At 34.8% G+C, this 17,496-nt stretch overlaps 1 long non-coding RNA gene across 2 annotated transcripts; it reads right to left on the reverse strand.

Annotated features, from left to right (window-relative positions):
- Nucleotides 1-5,701: 5,701 nt before the first annotated feature.
- Nucleotides 5,702-9,451, reverse strand: LOC136203116 (uncharacterized). 2 transcript variants are annotated; one of them, XR_010674711.1, is made up of 5 exons: nucleotides 8,921-9,451; nucleotides 7,470-7,676; nucleotides 7,060-7,296; nucleotides 6,582-6,693; nucleotides 5,702-5,945 (listed from the first exon to the last, which is right to left on the reverse strand). It is a non-coding gene; the product is annotated as an uncharacterized lncRNA (long non-coding RNA). The 2 variants fall into 2 exon arrangements; XR_010674710.1 differs by having other exon boundaries at nucleotides 5,702-6,693.
- Nucleotides 9,452-17,496: the final 8,045 nt, after the last annotated feature.

Genomic DNA, 17,496 nt, shown 5'->3' on the forward strand with positions numbered 1-17,496 from the left:
TTTGACTTTTTTGTCATTCTCAACTGAAAATTCTCTCTCTAAAATCATAAACCCGAACAACAATAATTGAAATTATGATCGAGTAAATTAAGGATCAAGTGGTTAAGGATCGAGTGAATTAAGTTAGAGATCTCGTGAGCTAAAAATTGTTTTTGGGTGGGACTAAAAATTGCTTTTCCAAAAGGTATATTCACTTACTCATTCCTTGTGACTTCAACTTCCATTTCTTCATAAAGTTCTGAGCTATTTCCTCCAATGCTGAGTCTGAGTGTCTCACAATAAACTTTCTCAACCTGCTGAAGAAGTGCAAATGCATCTTGTAGCAATTCTTCATTTACGAAATGTCCACCAACCTTTAATTCAATCCCAAGAAATTAATAGCATTATTAACAATATTAATATTAATAATAAAGTGTAAGAATAAATATTATAGAAAGCATTAATTAGTAGCATTATTAACAATATTAATATTAATAATAAAGTGTAAGAATAAATATTATAGAAAGCATTAATTAGTTGTTACCCATTCTCTTGTAATTGAGATGTTATTATGGCATTAAGATTTCCTTGGCAATCTAGTTTTGGTGTGCTCAAGACTCCGCCACAGAAAATCTTCATGTTTTTGCATCTTTGAATAACCACTTGTTCTAACCATGGGAATTTGAAGATGTAATTGCCAGAGCAAAAACTGTTGAGCCTATCTAAATCAGTAAGTTCCACATGCTTCAGCTTCTTGAAAATAATCACATCATCATCATCATGCTCCTTGCAATCTCCATTGTTTGCAACAATTTCTTTCATCATTTTGCAAAGAGAAACTCGTAATTTCACGAGTTGCATCATACTTTTTGCCGTTGATGCTGTTACCATGCTTGTCATTTTTGGACATCTTTCCACATTGAGAGTTGTTAGATTTTGGAAAGAAGCCGAAGATGGTGCTATATTCATCAAATCAAAACAAAAATCAACATTCAGAGTGTGAAGATGTTGAAGAATGGGATTGAGTTGTTGGGAGTCTTTCTTTAGTATATGCTTCAAATCATAAATATACATCAATTCCAAGTGTTTTATTCTCGGATTATATTGTTGTTCCCCTCCATGTGATCTTTCATCATCTAATAATGAGAATATCTCTCCCAAAGAACCATTGTGGAAGATGAGCTTTTCCAAAGAATATATTCGTCTGAGAAAGCCAAATAGAAAAGGAACGGACTCCTCTTTTAAATCTACTAGACTAACTCGTTGCAATTTCCACACGGACTCGACTAGAAACACATGATCATTTTGTATTGCTTTCAAGCTATGGTGATCTAATTTCAAGACCTCCAAATTGGGAATAACCTAACCAAAAAAAATAAAAATGGATGTTGAAGTATTCTGCAGTAGTTCCAAATATATAAACTTATCCATTAATATATAGAAAAAAAAAAAAGTGTATTGAGAAAAGTTGGTTCGCACCTCGGGGATCTTGAAACCGAACTTGATCAATTTATCACAACCAGATGCTTCCAAATATTTCAACTTGGGCAACTCAAACGTATGAGTAGTGGCGCCTTCTGATCCTGCAGTTTTTGCCTCTGCAATTATAATTTCTGCACCACAATCTGTTATTTGGAGCCATTGAAGTTGGAGAAGACTACAGGCTATCGATGCCGGAAATACATATTTCAGATCGTCACACATAGAAACTTCAATTGATAGTAGATTCTCAAAACCCAAAGCTTCATCGATGTCCTTGCTCAATATATGCTTCAATGAGGGTAAATAATGTATATATACCTGCCGTAGAGCAAATGCTTGTAAAATAGTTGCCTTTTCTAAGCAGAATCTTTGATATTCGTATATCTCTTGAACTCCAACACAAAAAGATAGAGAAAGTGACTCTAATCTCTGAAATCTTCTATACACATTTGAAGGGAAAACAACTGATAGCTTTGAGCAATGTTTAATCTCCAATGATGTTAAATTGGAAAATGAATCATCATCTACGACGAATTGCTGGTTCCATATATATCTCAAGTTATTCATGGATTCAAAATATATTATCTCCAAACTGGAGAAAGTGGCCTGGCATTATGAAAGAAAAGACAAGATGTTAACCATGATCAATCAATGTAAACAAAGGTGTAATTCTTCCTAAAAAATTTCAAAAGGAGGAGGATCGACTCACATGGAGCTATATAAATTAACCAATATGGGATATCTAACATTGACCAGTCTTTCAATCAAGGTAATCAGGACTTATTTAAAGAGCAAATAAATAGAAAGAAAAATATATCACCAATTCATTGAAGAGTGTTTCATCATCAGTACTTGTTGGATTAAAATCCAACGTTATGGGCTTTACATGTATAATTATAATCATGGGCTATCATATGTATGAACCCGATTAAGTGATCTAAATTAGTTTATGGGTCTGTGGCATATATAATGGGTATGAGCTTAAATATGTGTAGATACCCAGTTGTAATTTACTAATACTATGATGGGCAGATTAGTAATTGCGACAATTAGGTTTTCAGTATAAATATAGGGTTATGGTCCCTAGGGCATTAGCATTCTGAAATCCACAGCCTTCCCCATCAAGTGTAGATGTGCTAGTTGCTTTTAGCCCTAGAAGACCAATCAACCTAAGATGTCTCTGATTCTCTTCAATCTCTGCGCTATGGATTCAGGTACGCTTCCGCTTTAGATCTTAATGGATTAACATGAGTTTATGATCTTGTGGTTTGTGGATCTAATTCCAATAAGTATTTCCAACAAGTGGTATTAGAGCTACTCATGGTAGATTCATTGAGATTTTATTTTATTTCGATGAAAGGTTTTTCTTTTGGTTTTCGTCAATCTTATGCTAACGATTTAGGAATCAATATTAATTGATTCAGAGACATTCAATTGAATATCAATATTCTTTTAAATTTGGTTTTCTTATGTTTTAGTTTATCAATGTTTTCAGTACATCGTTTTTTTTTTCCTTTGTTTCTAAACATGGAAAAATCTTATGGTCTTGCTTTTGGATCAAGTTTTTTTTTTACTTGTATGTTATGGATTGAGAATCGCTTATGATATCTATTTTTATTTTTGAGGTTTTAAACATTGATTCAAAGATTTTAATTTGATGAACTCTTCAAACTTTTCAGTTGATTTGTTTTATTACAAATCAAAATTTTTAGATATTAATGTCTTTTATATTGTTTTTAATTCATAAAAACTTCATAATTTTAGACTTTTGAAGTTTTTGTGTTTTAATATTTCGGTTACAAAAAATATTTGTACCAACTTTAGTATTTTGATCAAATTAAAGTTTTGGTTACAATTGTTTTTGTAACAACTTTGGTATTTCGGTTACATTAATAGTTATAAATTTTTGTAACAATTTTGGTATTTATTTCCTCATATTCATGTATTGGTTATAAGTTTTTTTTAATAACTTCAGTATTTATTTATGCACATTAATGTGTTGGTTATAAATTTTAATAGTATTTATTTCTTTATGGTTTGGTAATAAAGTTTTGTAACAATTTCAAAATTTATTCCTTACATTAGTGTTTCGGCTACAACATTTTTGTAATAACTTTTGTATTTATTAAGCATTATGTTTGGATTTTGAAAAATGTTATGGTTCGGTCTTATGTTACAAAATTTCAAATCATGGTATAAATATTATGTATAAATTGATTGAAACAACATCCCGCCAAAGTGGGCTCTCTTGTGTAGGTTACTTTATTATATGATGTCTATTTAGTTTGTGTATATGCTAATTCATGCGGATATTATCCGGCCCAAATGAAGGCTAATATCTGGCCGAATTACATATGCATCTATGGCAATAAATATGTAACAATTATTTTGATTTACCATGCGAATAATAAACTTGTCCAAAGATAACTTTATTATTTGACAGGACTTATTGTTAATGTTTGATTGCTACAACAAGATGATCACTTACAAGACGGTACAATAAAAGCCTCAGTCAAATCTAAATAAGCACCAGTTTTTAAAAGTAATCTAAATATGCCAATTGCCTCTACTTCCACCGCCTTGCCATCTCCCACATAGATGTATCTTTCACCATCATTTGGCTTTCGGCAGCTCAGGCAACCCTGCATGGACACACTTCTGTGAGTAGTAGCACCGGAGTCTAACCACCAAGTGTGTCCAGGCACTGAAGATAAATTAACATCAGAACAAACAAAAGTGAGAAGCGGCGTACCTTTCTTTGCACGCCAAGCGTGATATTTGGTACAATCCTTCCTCATATGCCCTGCAACTTTGCAAAAGAAACATCCATCTTCTGGAGTCTGCACCTCTTGCCTTTTCTGAGGAGCAGGACCTGCAGCTTTCTTCCTTTTATGAACATTCTTAGAGGCAACAACCAAATGAGCACTTTCAGTCTTATCTTGCTACAATCTCTCTTCTTCTTGCACACAATGAGAGATGAGCTCATTCAATGTCCATTTTTCCTTTTGACAATTATAGCTCACTCTAAACTGACTGAATTGTGCAGGAAGAGAGATCATTACCAGATGCACGAGCAAGTCTTCAGACAGCTCTAACTTAAGTGCCTTTAATTTAGGAAGAGAGATCATTACCAGATGCACGGGCATAGAATAACCCCATGGCTGAGAGTAGCCGCCGCGATTGGAGGACCCGGGATGACGCGGATTGCCGCGATAGCTGTGTCTGCCGCGGTAGTGATGGCGACCTCCCTGCCTGCTGCCGCGGTTGTAATTACTAGGACGAGGGATAGCGGATTGGCCAGGTGGGGATTGTGTCTGGGCAGGGTCGGTGGTGGCGGCCGTGAGGGCGATGGTGTCCTGTGGTGGGGCGGTCTTCCGGGCACGAGTCGTTTCCTCCAAAATGAGCATGGAGCAGGCTTTCTGAAATGAGGGAAGAGGATCACCGTGTCTGATTTGAGTACCCACAGTGTCATAAGCATCAGACAGTCCAGAAATAAGTTGGAGGACCATTTGATCATTTGTCACAGGACAGTCTACACTTGACAGTTGATCAGATAGGGACTTGAGGTTTTGGCAGTATGAGGAGATGTCAGAGAAGTTGTCGAGTTTGATTTTGGAGAACTCCTGTTGAAGAAATAAGGCCCGAGAATGCTTGTTGTCAGAGAAAATGTCTTGTAGCTGAGTCTAGGCTGAAGCTGCACTGGAATCAGATTCAATGATCGTGTGTAGGAGGTCGATTGAAATAGTACTGTATATCCATTGCAGGACTATAGCATCGATACGGGACCAGAGATCAGGGTTGGATTGGGAGAGGGCGGTAGGAGTGGGATGAGGGATAATGTGATCAAGGACTTGGAAAGCTTTGGCGTGTAGTTTGAAGAGAGCGGACCAGGCGGGAAAATGACCTTTTTCTATATCAAGGGTGATTTTGATGAATGTAGAGATGTTGGATACGGTAAGGGAAGAATGGGTTGTAACGGTGGTTTCGGTATTGTTGGTGTGGGAATTGACAGTGGTTGTGTTATTGGGTCCAGTAGAAGAATTGTTGGAATTGTTGGATGTGTTCGTCATGGTGGCTATTTTATGAAGTCGATCGGTATTTAGGATATAGGGGAGGGATCGGTGATGATGGAGTTTCGGGTGGCGGCGGCAATGGCAGCCGCGGCGGCGGAAGTGGTGGTCGGGTAAGGCCGAGGAAGAGAGAAATTAGGTTAGCTCTGATACCATGTAACAAATTGGATTCTTCCGTAATTGTTATTGATGATAACTTGTCTATTTATACAATATTACAGTTTGTGTTGAGTTCAATGACTAATCTAGATACAGGCCTAGATATGAGGAACTAACCATGTGATACAAAGTTATCTACTAAATATATTCTCTAATAGTCACCGGATCCAGCCTGTTTGACCCCTGCAGATCCATTAAACCTGACACATTCAAAATAACTTCAAAGGCACAACGATTGTTGCTGCATTGAACAGCCTGCACAACAACTACAAAAATGAGAACTTTAAGCTAAAAACTGCTCGAATAAGCTCCAAATAAATAAGTAAAGTCTCAAAATAGTGAATACCAAACCTAATACTTGCGAATTTTCTTTCTTTCCTTAGACAGATGAAGCCGCAAACAGAGTTAAAGATGCAGACAATGGGATATTAGAGAGATTCAGTAGAGAACGAAATGAATATTGAGCACAACATGAAATGGTTTTCGTTAAAATTAGATATATTTATTCTCTTTTTTATCAGTAAGCTTTTCATTATATTGCACCAAAACAAAGAATTAGATAGACAACACAGGTACAAATCAGGACCAATTCCTCCAAGTCTATTTCTCACCACCCCAACAACAATCTATCTAATCACGAAACAATCCTATATCCCAAGGATGAACCACCGTGATCTGAAATCGATTATACACAATCAACTAAACTTGTTTTGCAGTCACACAATCAAAAAAACAAATGAGAGATGGTTTCCCTAGGCTATCACCACAAAAACAATAATTCTGATCTGGAACTAAACCCATTATGAACATTGAACAATTGATCTTTAACAGCAATTCTTCTCTTCAAGACTAGACAGAAAACGAAACTCATTCATGGAATGTGATCCTTACCATTCCTGTAAATGCCTTCAAATGACACATCTGTGGAAGTAACTGCCAACTCATCAAAGTTGAAGATTTTGTCGGTTCCTATTCTAGGATCTAGTTTTCTCTTAAGATGGCTCTGTACATTTGAAAAGAAAAAATTAACAATTACATTCACAGGGCACAAGATGCAAAATCAAAATCCCAAACAATTACATCAACACCACACAAAAATGATTTCAGTGATACGTAGAAGAGATACGAAAGTTGAAATTTCAGAAATTCCATTTTATGGTGCAGCACCAGTTCCAAACGTTTCAGAATTTATATTTCATCTGAAAACATGAAATTTGGTAGCACAATGGAATTTTGTTGTTAACCCAAAATTATCAATAATTAAATACTAAGAATACAAACATAGATACAATCTCCATATTCCAACTATCAATGCCTATGATCAACTATCAATGTCTACGACAAGACTACTTGAATGATAAAGCTTTACCTGTGAATTGTGGGTCTGCTCATTGGCACCTGTTTCATTCCTGCCTGTATAACTCCCCATGTCTGATAATAATTATAATCTCCAAGAAATAATTGGCTCAACATTGGTAGAATATTCAACTGCAATTCATCTAACAGTGTCAGCTCAGCAGTCCAAACGTTTCCATCTTCGGCAGATAGCTCTTCCAAGTTGAAACTAAACCATCCGAACTGAGTCACAATGAACTTCTTGTGCAACCTGTTCAAGAAGTGCAAATGCATCATCCACCACTTCTAGAAATTCTTCATTTTGGAAGAGTCCTTTTTTGAAATGTCCACCAATCTTTCAATCCCAAGAAATAGCTTTACTAACAAGATTAATATTAATGATAAAGTGAAAGAACAAATATTATAGAAAGCATGAATTGTTACCCATTTCTCTAGTAATTGACATGCTATTGTAGCCTTAGATTTCCTTCCCATTGCTGTTCGTTTCCAAATATTTCTCTCTGACATAGTTATGGTGTGCTTAAAACACCGCCGCAAAAATCTTCATTGGATGGCACTCCTGAATACGTACTTGTTCTAACAATGGGAAACTGAAGACGTAATTGCCAGAGCAAAAGCTGTTGAGCGTACCTAAATAATTAAGTTCCAAATGTTTCAGCTTCTTGAAAATAATCACATCAAGCTCTGTGCAATCTTCATTGTTAGCAACAAATTCTTCCATCATACAGCAAAGATAAACACTTAATTTCACGAGTTGCATCATACTTTTGGTTGTTGATGCTGTTACCAAACTTGTCATTTTATCACACCCGTATACATCAAGAGTTAGATTTTTGAAAGAAACTGATGATGATGGTGCTATATTAACCATATCATGACATTGACTAACACTCAGAATCTGAGAACACTTAAAAATAGGATTCAGTTGCGAGTCTTTCTTCACTATATCCTTCAATTCATGAATAGACCTTAACTGCAAGTGTTTTAGTCTTAGAAGATTTTTTTGTTCCTCTCCAACTGCTCTTTCATCATTCATTGAGAATATCTCTCCCAAATTAGAAGCATATTCGAATATAAGCTTTTCCAAAGATTAGATACGTCTGAGAAAACCAAACAGAAAAGGAATGGATCCCTCTTATAAAGAGTCCAGTGTAACTTCTTTCAATTTCAACAACAATTCAACTGGAAACCCATCAGTTTGAATTGCTTTCAAGCAATGGTGATCTAATTTCAAGACCTCCACGTGGGGAATAACCTAAGAAAAATTGAGTGTTTTTTTTAATCAAAGTCAACATGCATACACAAATCGAAAAGTTGCATGGTCAGTAGCTATTCAACAAAATATAGTGAATCTCGGGTTGGAATATTGTGTTTGGCCTTGGAGATGTTGGAACTGAACTTTTATATTTAATAAAACAAGAGTCCAAAGACTCCATAAACTAAACTAAATTTAACAATCAGACTGGACAATAATTCTTAAATCAGATCCATAATTATCTATATTCATTTTTTCCATTAAAAAAAAAAAACTCAATCTCCAATATATTTAACTATCCATCTCTTGAATATCGACAATTATGGATTTGATTTATAATTCAATATTCTAAATTTGACTCGAATTAAATAACCCATAATCCTAATGACATATTAATAAATTGCTCAATCCAATTTCTACTGAAACCATCAATGTTTAACTGAGAAATCTGGAAAGTTATAATAAAGCTCCAAAAATTAAAGTGAAACTCCACTTAATTTAATTCGATTAATTTTGGCACGCTCCTATAATTTGAAGAAATTAATCCATTGTGAAATTGGTCCAAGAATTAATCCGTCTAAGAATTAATATTGCTACAAGTAATATTTAGAAACCTCACCGGGAAAATTCCACCAGTCGCCAAGATAGTGTCCGGAAAAATTAACATTGTAAGAATTCATTCCATCCTCTGGAGCTCAAACATACAGTAAGAACACCTTGAAACCACCGGGAATTCTCAAAATCCGAGTGATTAACGATTATCTGGTCGGGTGAGGCTCCGGTAACACACCCTTGCATACTCCGATTACCAACCTACCAGAGGTTTTCCGGCATCCCGAGTTTATTTCCGATTTAGATTTGCAAAAATATGAGTAGAAGATAGAAACAGGGAGGGTAGCCTTATGACCGAATTTTCTCTTTTTTTTATTGAAAATGCAAAATCTCTGGCTAAACATTACTTGTACCAGAAGTTGGGAGGTTCATTTTGATTAACTTGAAAACGAACACCGTACTAGGAAGAACGAGATTGAACAAATTTGAAGAGCAAAAATGGTGGAAAAGAAATGAAAGAGAGGGACGGAGAAGAAAACGTGGAGATGCAGTTGAGGATCGATAGATTGAAATCGCGGAGCTAGACCTGTTCATGGCCGGGTCGGGTCGGATCAAGTGGGTTTTTGTTTTAAAATGCTCAATCTAAATCCAATCCAGTTTGTTGTTAATTTAGACGGATTCGATCAGGCTGAACTCCATCTTAAAAATCTAATCTCCATTGCAGTCCATATAGGGGTGAGCATGGTCCGATTTAATCCAAAAACTGAACCAAACCGAATTGAACCGAACCAAATTACTTCTGTTTTTTAAAACTAAACCAAACCAAATTATAATTCGGTTTGGTCTGGACCGAACCAAATTATTTCGGTCTGGTTTGGTTCATGTTTAGACCAAACAAAGCACTAGAGATCTACAATTACTTGTACCTTCACGAACTAAACAATTATATAAAGAAAATAATCATATAATTAGTTTTATATATATATATATAATTAGTTGAGAGAAAAAATATGTTTAATTGTTTTTTCTAATCTATATATAATTATTTAATTAATTTAAAACCTTAAAAATTAAAAGTACTACATATTATATTTCGGTTTGGTTTTATTCGGTTTTGAACCGGTTTCACACAGAGGAACGGGTTCTCCTTTAGTGCTAAGATTTCCTCATTCATGGCCTTTTGCCATTCTTAATTATGGCAATAAGTGTTGCCAGCGTATCCCACCAGGTTGATTTATTAGTGTTACACTCCCTCCAGCAGTTCCTTCTTGACTCTTGTTTTCAGCACGAGCATTGCTCTAAGAAGAATTTATTCTCCCCGCGAGCAAGTTAAACAAGAAGGGCATGCTAATTTAGAATGCCCTCTCTTTAAGGATCTTCCCCTGTGAGCGATCCCGCCTCTGATGTAACTCCGGGAACGATTGATGAAGGTTCAATTGTCTTTCAAGACCTATTATTCTTCTTCATGGGTCCAATTGATAAAGAATACGGAAGAGGAGCTTTAGCGACGATGATAGCAACTATGATAACGACGCTGACGATAAAGGGAAAGCCCTAGTTGTGAGTTCTTTCTTTCATTTCATTCAATCATAAAGAGCTCGATCATCAACTAATAGATTCGTTTGTAACAGAATTTATCTTATTCGGGTAAGATTCATTCCTGCTCTTTGTGGGTAGTCTTCCCAGTTTATCCTCAGTAATGTAATAAGAGGTAAGAGTAGTAGGAGCGATACCGTTGTAGCTAAAGTAGTAAATAAAATTTCTTTTTCGAGAAAGTGGTAATGAAGGGTCTGTAGTAAGGAAACCCAGTAGTAGCTGATTCTAGTAGGAGAACCGAGACACCTCACTCTAGGCTAACTTCCCCGTTGGAGAGGCCATGGAGACTCAACCCCCAAATTCCTCACTCTTTCCGAACCTAAGCCAACTATCCCGTCCTTCCGCTTCTGTCTTCTCGGCGAATGCCCAGTCTTCTAAGCCCTTTAGCTTTGCTTCTATCTTGAAACTTCCACCCAGGCTTCCTATTGATGCGCTGGTAACTCGATATAAAATAATATCTTAAGAGAAGAGAAGAAAGTTGCCCCTAGGGCTCATAGGCGTCAAGGTTCCTAAGCGAGCTAGGGAAAAGGCTTCCTCTCCCCTTTCAGGGCTCCCGATCCAGCTAAAACTACACTTTAAAGTGTCGCTAGACACTAGTTACTAAGCCTGACCTCTGTGCCGTACGGCAAGACAGGGCTGTTAATGCGTAAGATCGGTAAGGAATCTAATCTCGTATCGTAGATGAGGAAAGAAAGCTTACTGAACCTAGATTGAGACCAAACCGAATCGAACCAAAAACCAAACTAGCTTAAAAATTAGGACCGAACCAAACCAAAATATAATTTGATCCGGTTTGGTTTGGTTTTTTCAGTCCGATTTTCTCGGTCTTTAGGTTTTCGGTTCGGTTCTGCTCACCCTTAAGTCCATATAAACTCACTTAAATATGTATGTGTAACTTTTTTTTAAAGGAAAATACGTATATGTAGTTTTTAATAAAAAAAAATTAATGGGATAAGCTATCAAAATAGATTTATTGTTTTTGAAGAAGTATCAATTTAGCTCCGTGTATAAAATAACATCAATATATGTCTAACGTTTAAAAATGATACCAATTTAGACCTTGATAACGGATTGGACACGTCATTGATATTAATCCGTTAAGTTCTAATTTCTCCATCCATGTACAGTTGACAGAACTTAACGGAGTAATATCAATGACGTGTCTCGTTATGTTATCAAGACCTAAATGGGTTAATTACACCCATGGCTACTGAACTTTACCCATTTTCACATTATGGCCACTGAACTTCATTTCTTCCCGGTATGGCCACTGAACTTTACACTTTTTAACACTGGTAGCCACTTAACGCCTAAAAACGACCATTAACGGCTAAAAATAAAAAATCCAAAGCGTTAATGATATTCTAAAGAACTTTAATTCTTAAAAAAATTCGGTTTGAGATCATTTAGGTGTTGTTTTGTTAGGAGAGATGAAGTGAATTTTTAGAGAGAGAAAGCTCCAAAAAATGCGATGTTCGAAAATAGAAAATGTGGTTTCATGAGAAATGTCATTCTTAACAACTTTAATTCTTGAATATTTTCATTTTAAGGTCGTTAATGATCGTTAACGGTCATTTTGAGAAGTTAGTTAAAATTGAGTGGCCACCGGTGTTAAAAAGTATAAAGTTCAATGGCCATACCGGGAAGAAATGAAGTTCAGTGGCCATAATATGAAAATGGGTAAAGTTTAGTGACCATGGGTGTAATTTATCCAGACCTAAATTGATACCATTTTTTAAGTGCTATTTTGTAAGTGGAGCCTAAATTGATATTTCCGCAAAAATCATACGCCTATTTTGGTACCTTATCCCAAAATAAATATTAATATATAAATTTATTAATTTATATTAATAGACGGGCCGGACTGAGCCGTTTCGTGCTATTTTTATAAATAAAAAACTCATCCAAAAAAGAGACGGGTTTTAGTAGATCTAGACCGGACTGGGTCTAAAGATAATTTTTTATGTCCAAGTCTGGTCCATGGGACACAGGTCGGGCGGGTCTAGTGTATATTAGACTTGTCCATGGGCTGGGTTCGTACCGAGTCTGATGGTTTTTATGTAAAAATGATCATTCCAAACCCAGCCCAGCCCACTGTTAATTTAGACAGGCTCGGACTGAGCTAGGTACGAGCTTAAAAATCAAATCACAAGCCCAACCCATATAAGCCCGCCTAAAAAAATATGTATAATTTTTAATTATAAAAATCAATTTTATATTTAAAAATAAATATTTAATTATAAATATATAAATTTCATAATTAATATTAATAAGGCGAGCCGAACTGGACCGACAAGTGATATTTGCATAAATCTCAAACCTACCTAAAAAATAGTAGGGTTTAATGGGTTTGGGTCGGACTGAACCTAAGAGTAATTTTCATTATCCAAGCCCGATCCAAGAGACATAGTTCTGGACAGGTCGAGTGGGAACTCGGACCCGTGAACAGATATAGTGTATATATATATATATATATATATATATATATAGACAAATTTTCATTTCATCGTTCCCTAATAAAAAAAAATTTAAAATTTTGATAAAAGTAATTACAATTTTATAATAATTTCCGTAACCGCAAATTGTAGGGGTGTACATCGATTCGGTTTAAACCATCTATCGAACCGAACCGAGTGAATTTTGGTTTTTTTGTTCGGTTTTTAGCAATTCGGTTCAGCATCAGTTTTAATTTTACAGTGTATTTCGTTATTCGGTTCGGTTTGACAGAAAATGTGAAAAAACCGAACCACACCGAATTACACATATTTTATATTTTTATATACATACACACATATTTGATTATATAAGTTTAATTTTTTTTATTGTTGAGATAATAATCCAATATAGATATATTTTGGAAATATTTAAATTTTTATTGTTGTTGAGGTAAATTTAATAAGAAAATATAGTGATTTTTATTTGTTGTTTGTTATTTTTAACTTAATTCGGTTTGTTCGGTTTAAACCGAAACGGACCGCATATTTCGGTTCGGTTTTAATTCGGTTTTACCTTTTATTCGGTTCGGTATCGGTTTGAATTAGTTTGATCATTTCGGTATTCGGTATTTCGGTTCGGTTTTGTACCGATGCACACCCCTAACAAATTGGACTAATTTTACCTTTAACTACTTTACGCACTTGTCAATCACTTTATCTCTATTCCATTTATGTGTGATGTTATCACTCAGTGATAGATCAAAAACATTTATACATATATACTCATGTGAAAAAAAATTAATAGATTAAAAAATATCTTTTGTACACCTACTTATTTGATGTAAAAAATCAGATAACTTTTATATTTTTTTTTACGTGTGTACACGTATTTTTGATTTGTTACTAATTAGTGATAACAAAATGCAAAGATAAACGGGAGATAACATGATTTGTGACTGTGTAAAGTGCTCTATTAATAATGACTAAAAACTGGTAATTCATCCAACTTGCAAGTGTTAAGGTAAAATTTGCCCAACTTGTAGAGGTATAATTATATCAATTATGACGTTAGAACGTTAATCTTTGTTGTCAACGTTAAAGATATTGGTGTACCTTATGTCTTGTTAATAATCTAGAACATCAACCTGAATTTGTTTAAAATGATATATTGACCCTCTAAACTTGCTTATAGTGATCTATTGGTCTATTAAACTGGCTTAAAATGATATATTTTTTAACTTGTTCCGAATCTTCTCTTATTCTGTCACGTAGATTTATGGAATTTTTATGTTAGTTTAACTAAGTTCAGGAGATTAATGAGACACTCTTTAGAGGACTAAACCGTTTTTGAACCAAGTTCACGAGACTCGTGGTCTTCATTTCCACTTCTGAGCCCCCTCACTTATTCCATCCCAATAGTCACTCATTATTCTTGGATTTTCACAAAATAAAATATCTTAACATTGCCTCTAAAATTTACAAAAATTTCATTCTAAAACAATCTCTCTTTCCCTCATCTTTTCTCATGGTTCAATGTTTTTTCTTACCGGTGTTTCCCCCTCCTCTTAGAAATTTCTGGATCTATCTCTGCAACTAACTATAAATATACTGGGTAAAAAAACATGAAATGGTTCCTATTAGAAAATGGAAAAGAAATGGAAGTAAAGAGTAGAAACAATTGATTTATACGGTCATAAATTACAAACTGAAACAGTAAGACTTGGGTAAATTGTATTGTTGGTTACTAAGTTTAGAGTTTATTTTACAAAGGTCACCGGTCTTCATTTCCTTTCAGTAAAATCATTGAACTTTTTTTTATTTCAATAAACTCATTTTGGTTAATTGAGATAGAAATTGAAAATTTCACAGTCCTTAAGGTATTTATTGACACGAGCAGTTCTGCCAATATCATCACATGTAAATCCTACGAAGGTTTGAAGACACACTCACAAACTGGTTCAAACTATATCTCCTCTAGTTATCATAAGTGGCCATATAGTTCCTTTTTTGGGCAAGATCAAATTAAGGGTGGAAATAAGTGATATACACCCAAAATGGAAGGCCAAGTGAGAATTCCTCGTAGTTAATATAGTACTGCCATACAACCTATCATAGGGAGGCCTTTGCTTTCGAAGTTTGCCAGACCCCTTTCTATTCGCAGCTTGACATGGCAGATACCTAAGGAGGAAAGAATGGAGCTCTTTATATTAGGGTTCTTTACATGAAAATCATATATTATCAATATTGGTGATTTAATTTTTAATATATTATAAATATGAATTTTTATTTTAAAAATTTCGAAGTAATTTTTTAAATGGTTTAAATGATAAAACTGCTGGTGAGAAAATAACAAGAAAATGTTTCTAACTGCCATGGTATTTCTAGATTTGATATAATTCAAATAAGCTATTGATAAAATTGTAGAAATTTTTGGGAGTTTGAATTATTGTGTAAATTTCTCTTTATATTGACCCTACTTAATATTATGTAACTTAAGTGGGATTAAGATAGTAAAATTTATTCTTTTATTATCCCTATCAAGCCTACAAAACAAACATGGAATAACAATTTTCAACTATCTTATTTTTATCTTATTCCAATTTTTATTTTTATCTATAATCCAATATTGGAATAGATTATCCCCATCAAATACCAAACGATACCTAATGGTTTAATAAATTGGAACAATCAGTTAAAGAAATACAGATCTAATAAATTGAAATAATTAGTTAAAAGAACTTGTTTCACAACTGACAACAAGAAAACAACTTTAGAAGAAGCACATACAAATTTCGTGAAGAAAGTTAAAAGTTTAAAGTGAGCTCAGGTTATTATTCAAGATTTTAAAGCTTTTGAAGCGTAAATTGACGCGGTTGTTATTGAAATTTGAGGGTAAAGTTGATTTATTTCAATAAAATCATTGTAACTTTTTTTTAATAAACTTATTCCGACCAAATCAAACATAAAAAATAACTAGAATAGTGATTTGACAACCATATCAGAAGGATTTACTCATTGGTATAACATGACATCTATATGCGTGTCATACGTAATCCCAAAAAAATATTTTTTTATTTGACATGTGACTGTTTTAAACAGTTAGATCAAATAAATAAAAATGTAATTATTTTTTCTACCATTAACTTTCATGTCATACGTAAAAGTTAATCCTTTACAATGTCATCACTATTCAGATGATTTATGTTTGAATTAGCCGAAATGACTTTATTAAAATACAAAAGAAATGACTTGTTAAAAGGGAATGACGATCAGTGAACTTTGTAAAATAGACTTTAAACTTCATTAACAAGCCATACAATTTATTAAATCTGTTTAGAATGAAGTTTTTGCAAATTTGAAGAATGCTTAAGATTGTATTTTTTCAATCCAAGGATAATGAGGAAATATTGGGATGACATAATTCAGGTTTACTGATAAAAAAAATTAAGAGAAAAAATAGGGTAATTTAGAAAAAAATTAGTGGATAAATAAAATAATTAAAATATTATTTATAAAAGGTTTAATACATCAGAAGCTTCGCGAACTTGATCTAAAGAATTGTTTAGCCATCTGAATTTATAGAGTGTTTCGTTAACCTCATGAACTTACTTAAAACAACATGAAAATCCTCATGAATCCACGTGACAAGAGAGGATTTTGGGTAAATTAAAAAGTATATTAATTTAAGTAAGTTCAAAAGATCAATAGATTAATGTAAACAAGTTTAGAGGCCAATATATCATTTTAAATAAATTAAGATGACCAATAAATATCTTTGCACAGGTTAAGAAGGATAAACTTTTTTTTTGGTTACAAGGGAAGGGCTAGAGGCCCTGAGGGACAACAAAAAACTAAGTTATAAGTCGCCTAAGGCTACCCACTCCTCTACTGTCAGCAAAAAGGATGTCACGGAGGCCTGCAGGGGGCCCATCACACTCGTGATGACCTAAAGGAAATGATCCTGCGAAGTTCGCCAACCAATCAGCTGCTCGATTACCCTCTCTAAGAGTATGAACAACTGTGACTTCCCATTGATGTTTTAACAGTTTCTCGCACTCCTCTACCAGCCAATAATACCTGTGTGTCACCTGGCTCGACGACCGAATTAGCTTGCTAACAGTTAAAGAATCAATTTCAAAAATCACCTTCCGTGCGCCCTGCCTCCAAGCAAGGATGATGCCATAATAGAGTCCCCAAATTTCTGCAAGTTCTGCTGAGCATATTACCAGGTTGCATACGAACCCGCCTAGCCAGATTCCCCTACTATTTCGTGCCAGTCCACCACAAGCGGCCATACCCGGGTTCCCTTTGCTTGCTCCGTCACAATTGACTTTCACCCAGTCGCCCGTCGGGTGCGTCCACCTAACCATCTGCTCCTGTTCCGACCTTGGATCATTTATGCTAGATCCCACCTTCTGTTTACTCGAGCAGATTTCCTTCGCCTGATTAATTATGAACCCCGGCTTATCCAGAGAACTATTATCCAAGTCTTCAAAAATTCGCTCGTTTCTCCAGCGCCAGATCCACCAGCAGCAGGTTACAAAAATCGTCGGCCATGGGATGTCTCTCCAGCAACACGCAATCCCCATATTCTTTCGAACCCACTCCCTTA

The sequence above is a fragment of the Euphorbia lathyris genome, chromosome 8, assembly GCF_963576675.1.
Source record: "Euphorbia lathyris chromosome 8, ddEupLath1.1, whole genome shotgun sequence".
In the NCBI taxonomy this organism is placed as follows: domain Eukaryota; kingdom Viridiplantae; phylum Streptophyta; class Magnoliopsida; order Malpighiales; family Euphorbiaceae; genus Euphorbia; species Euphorbia lathyris.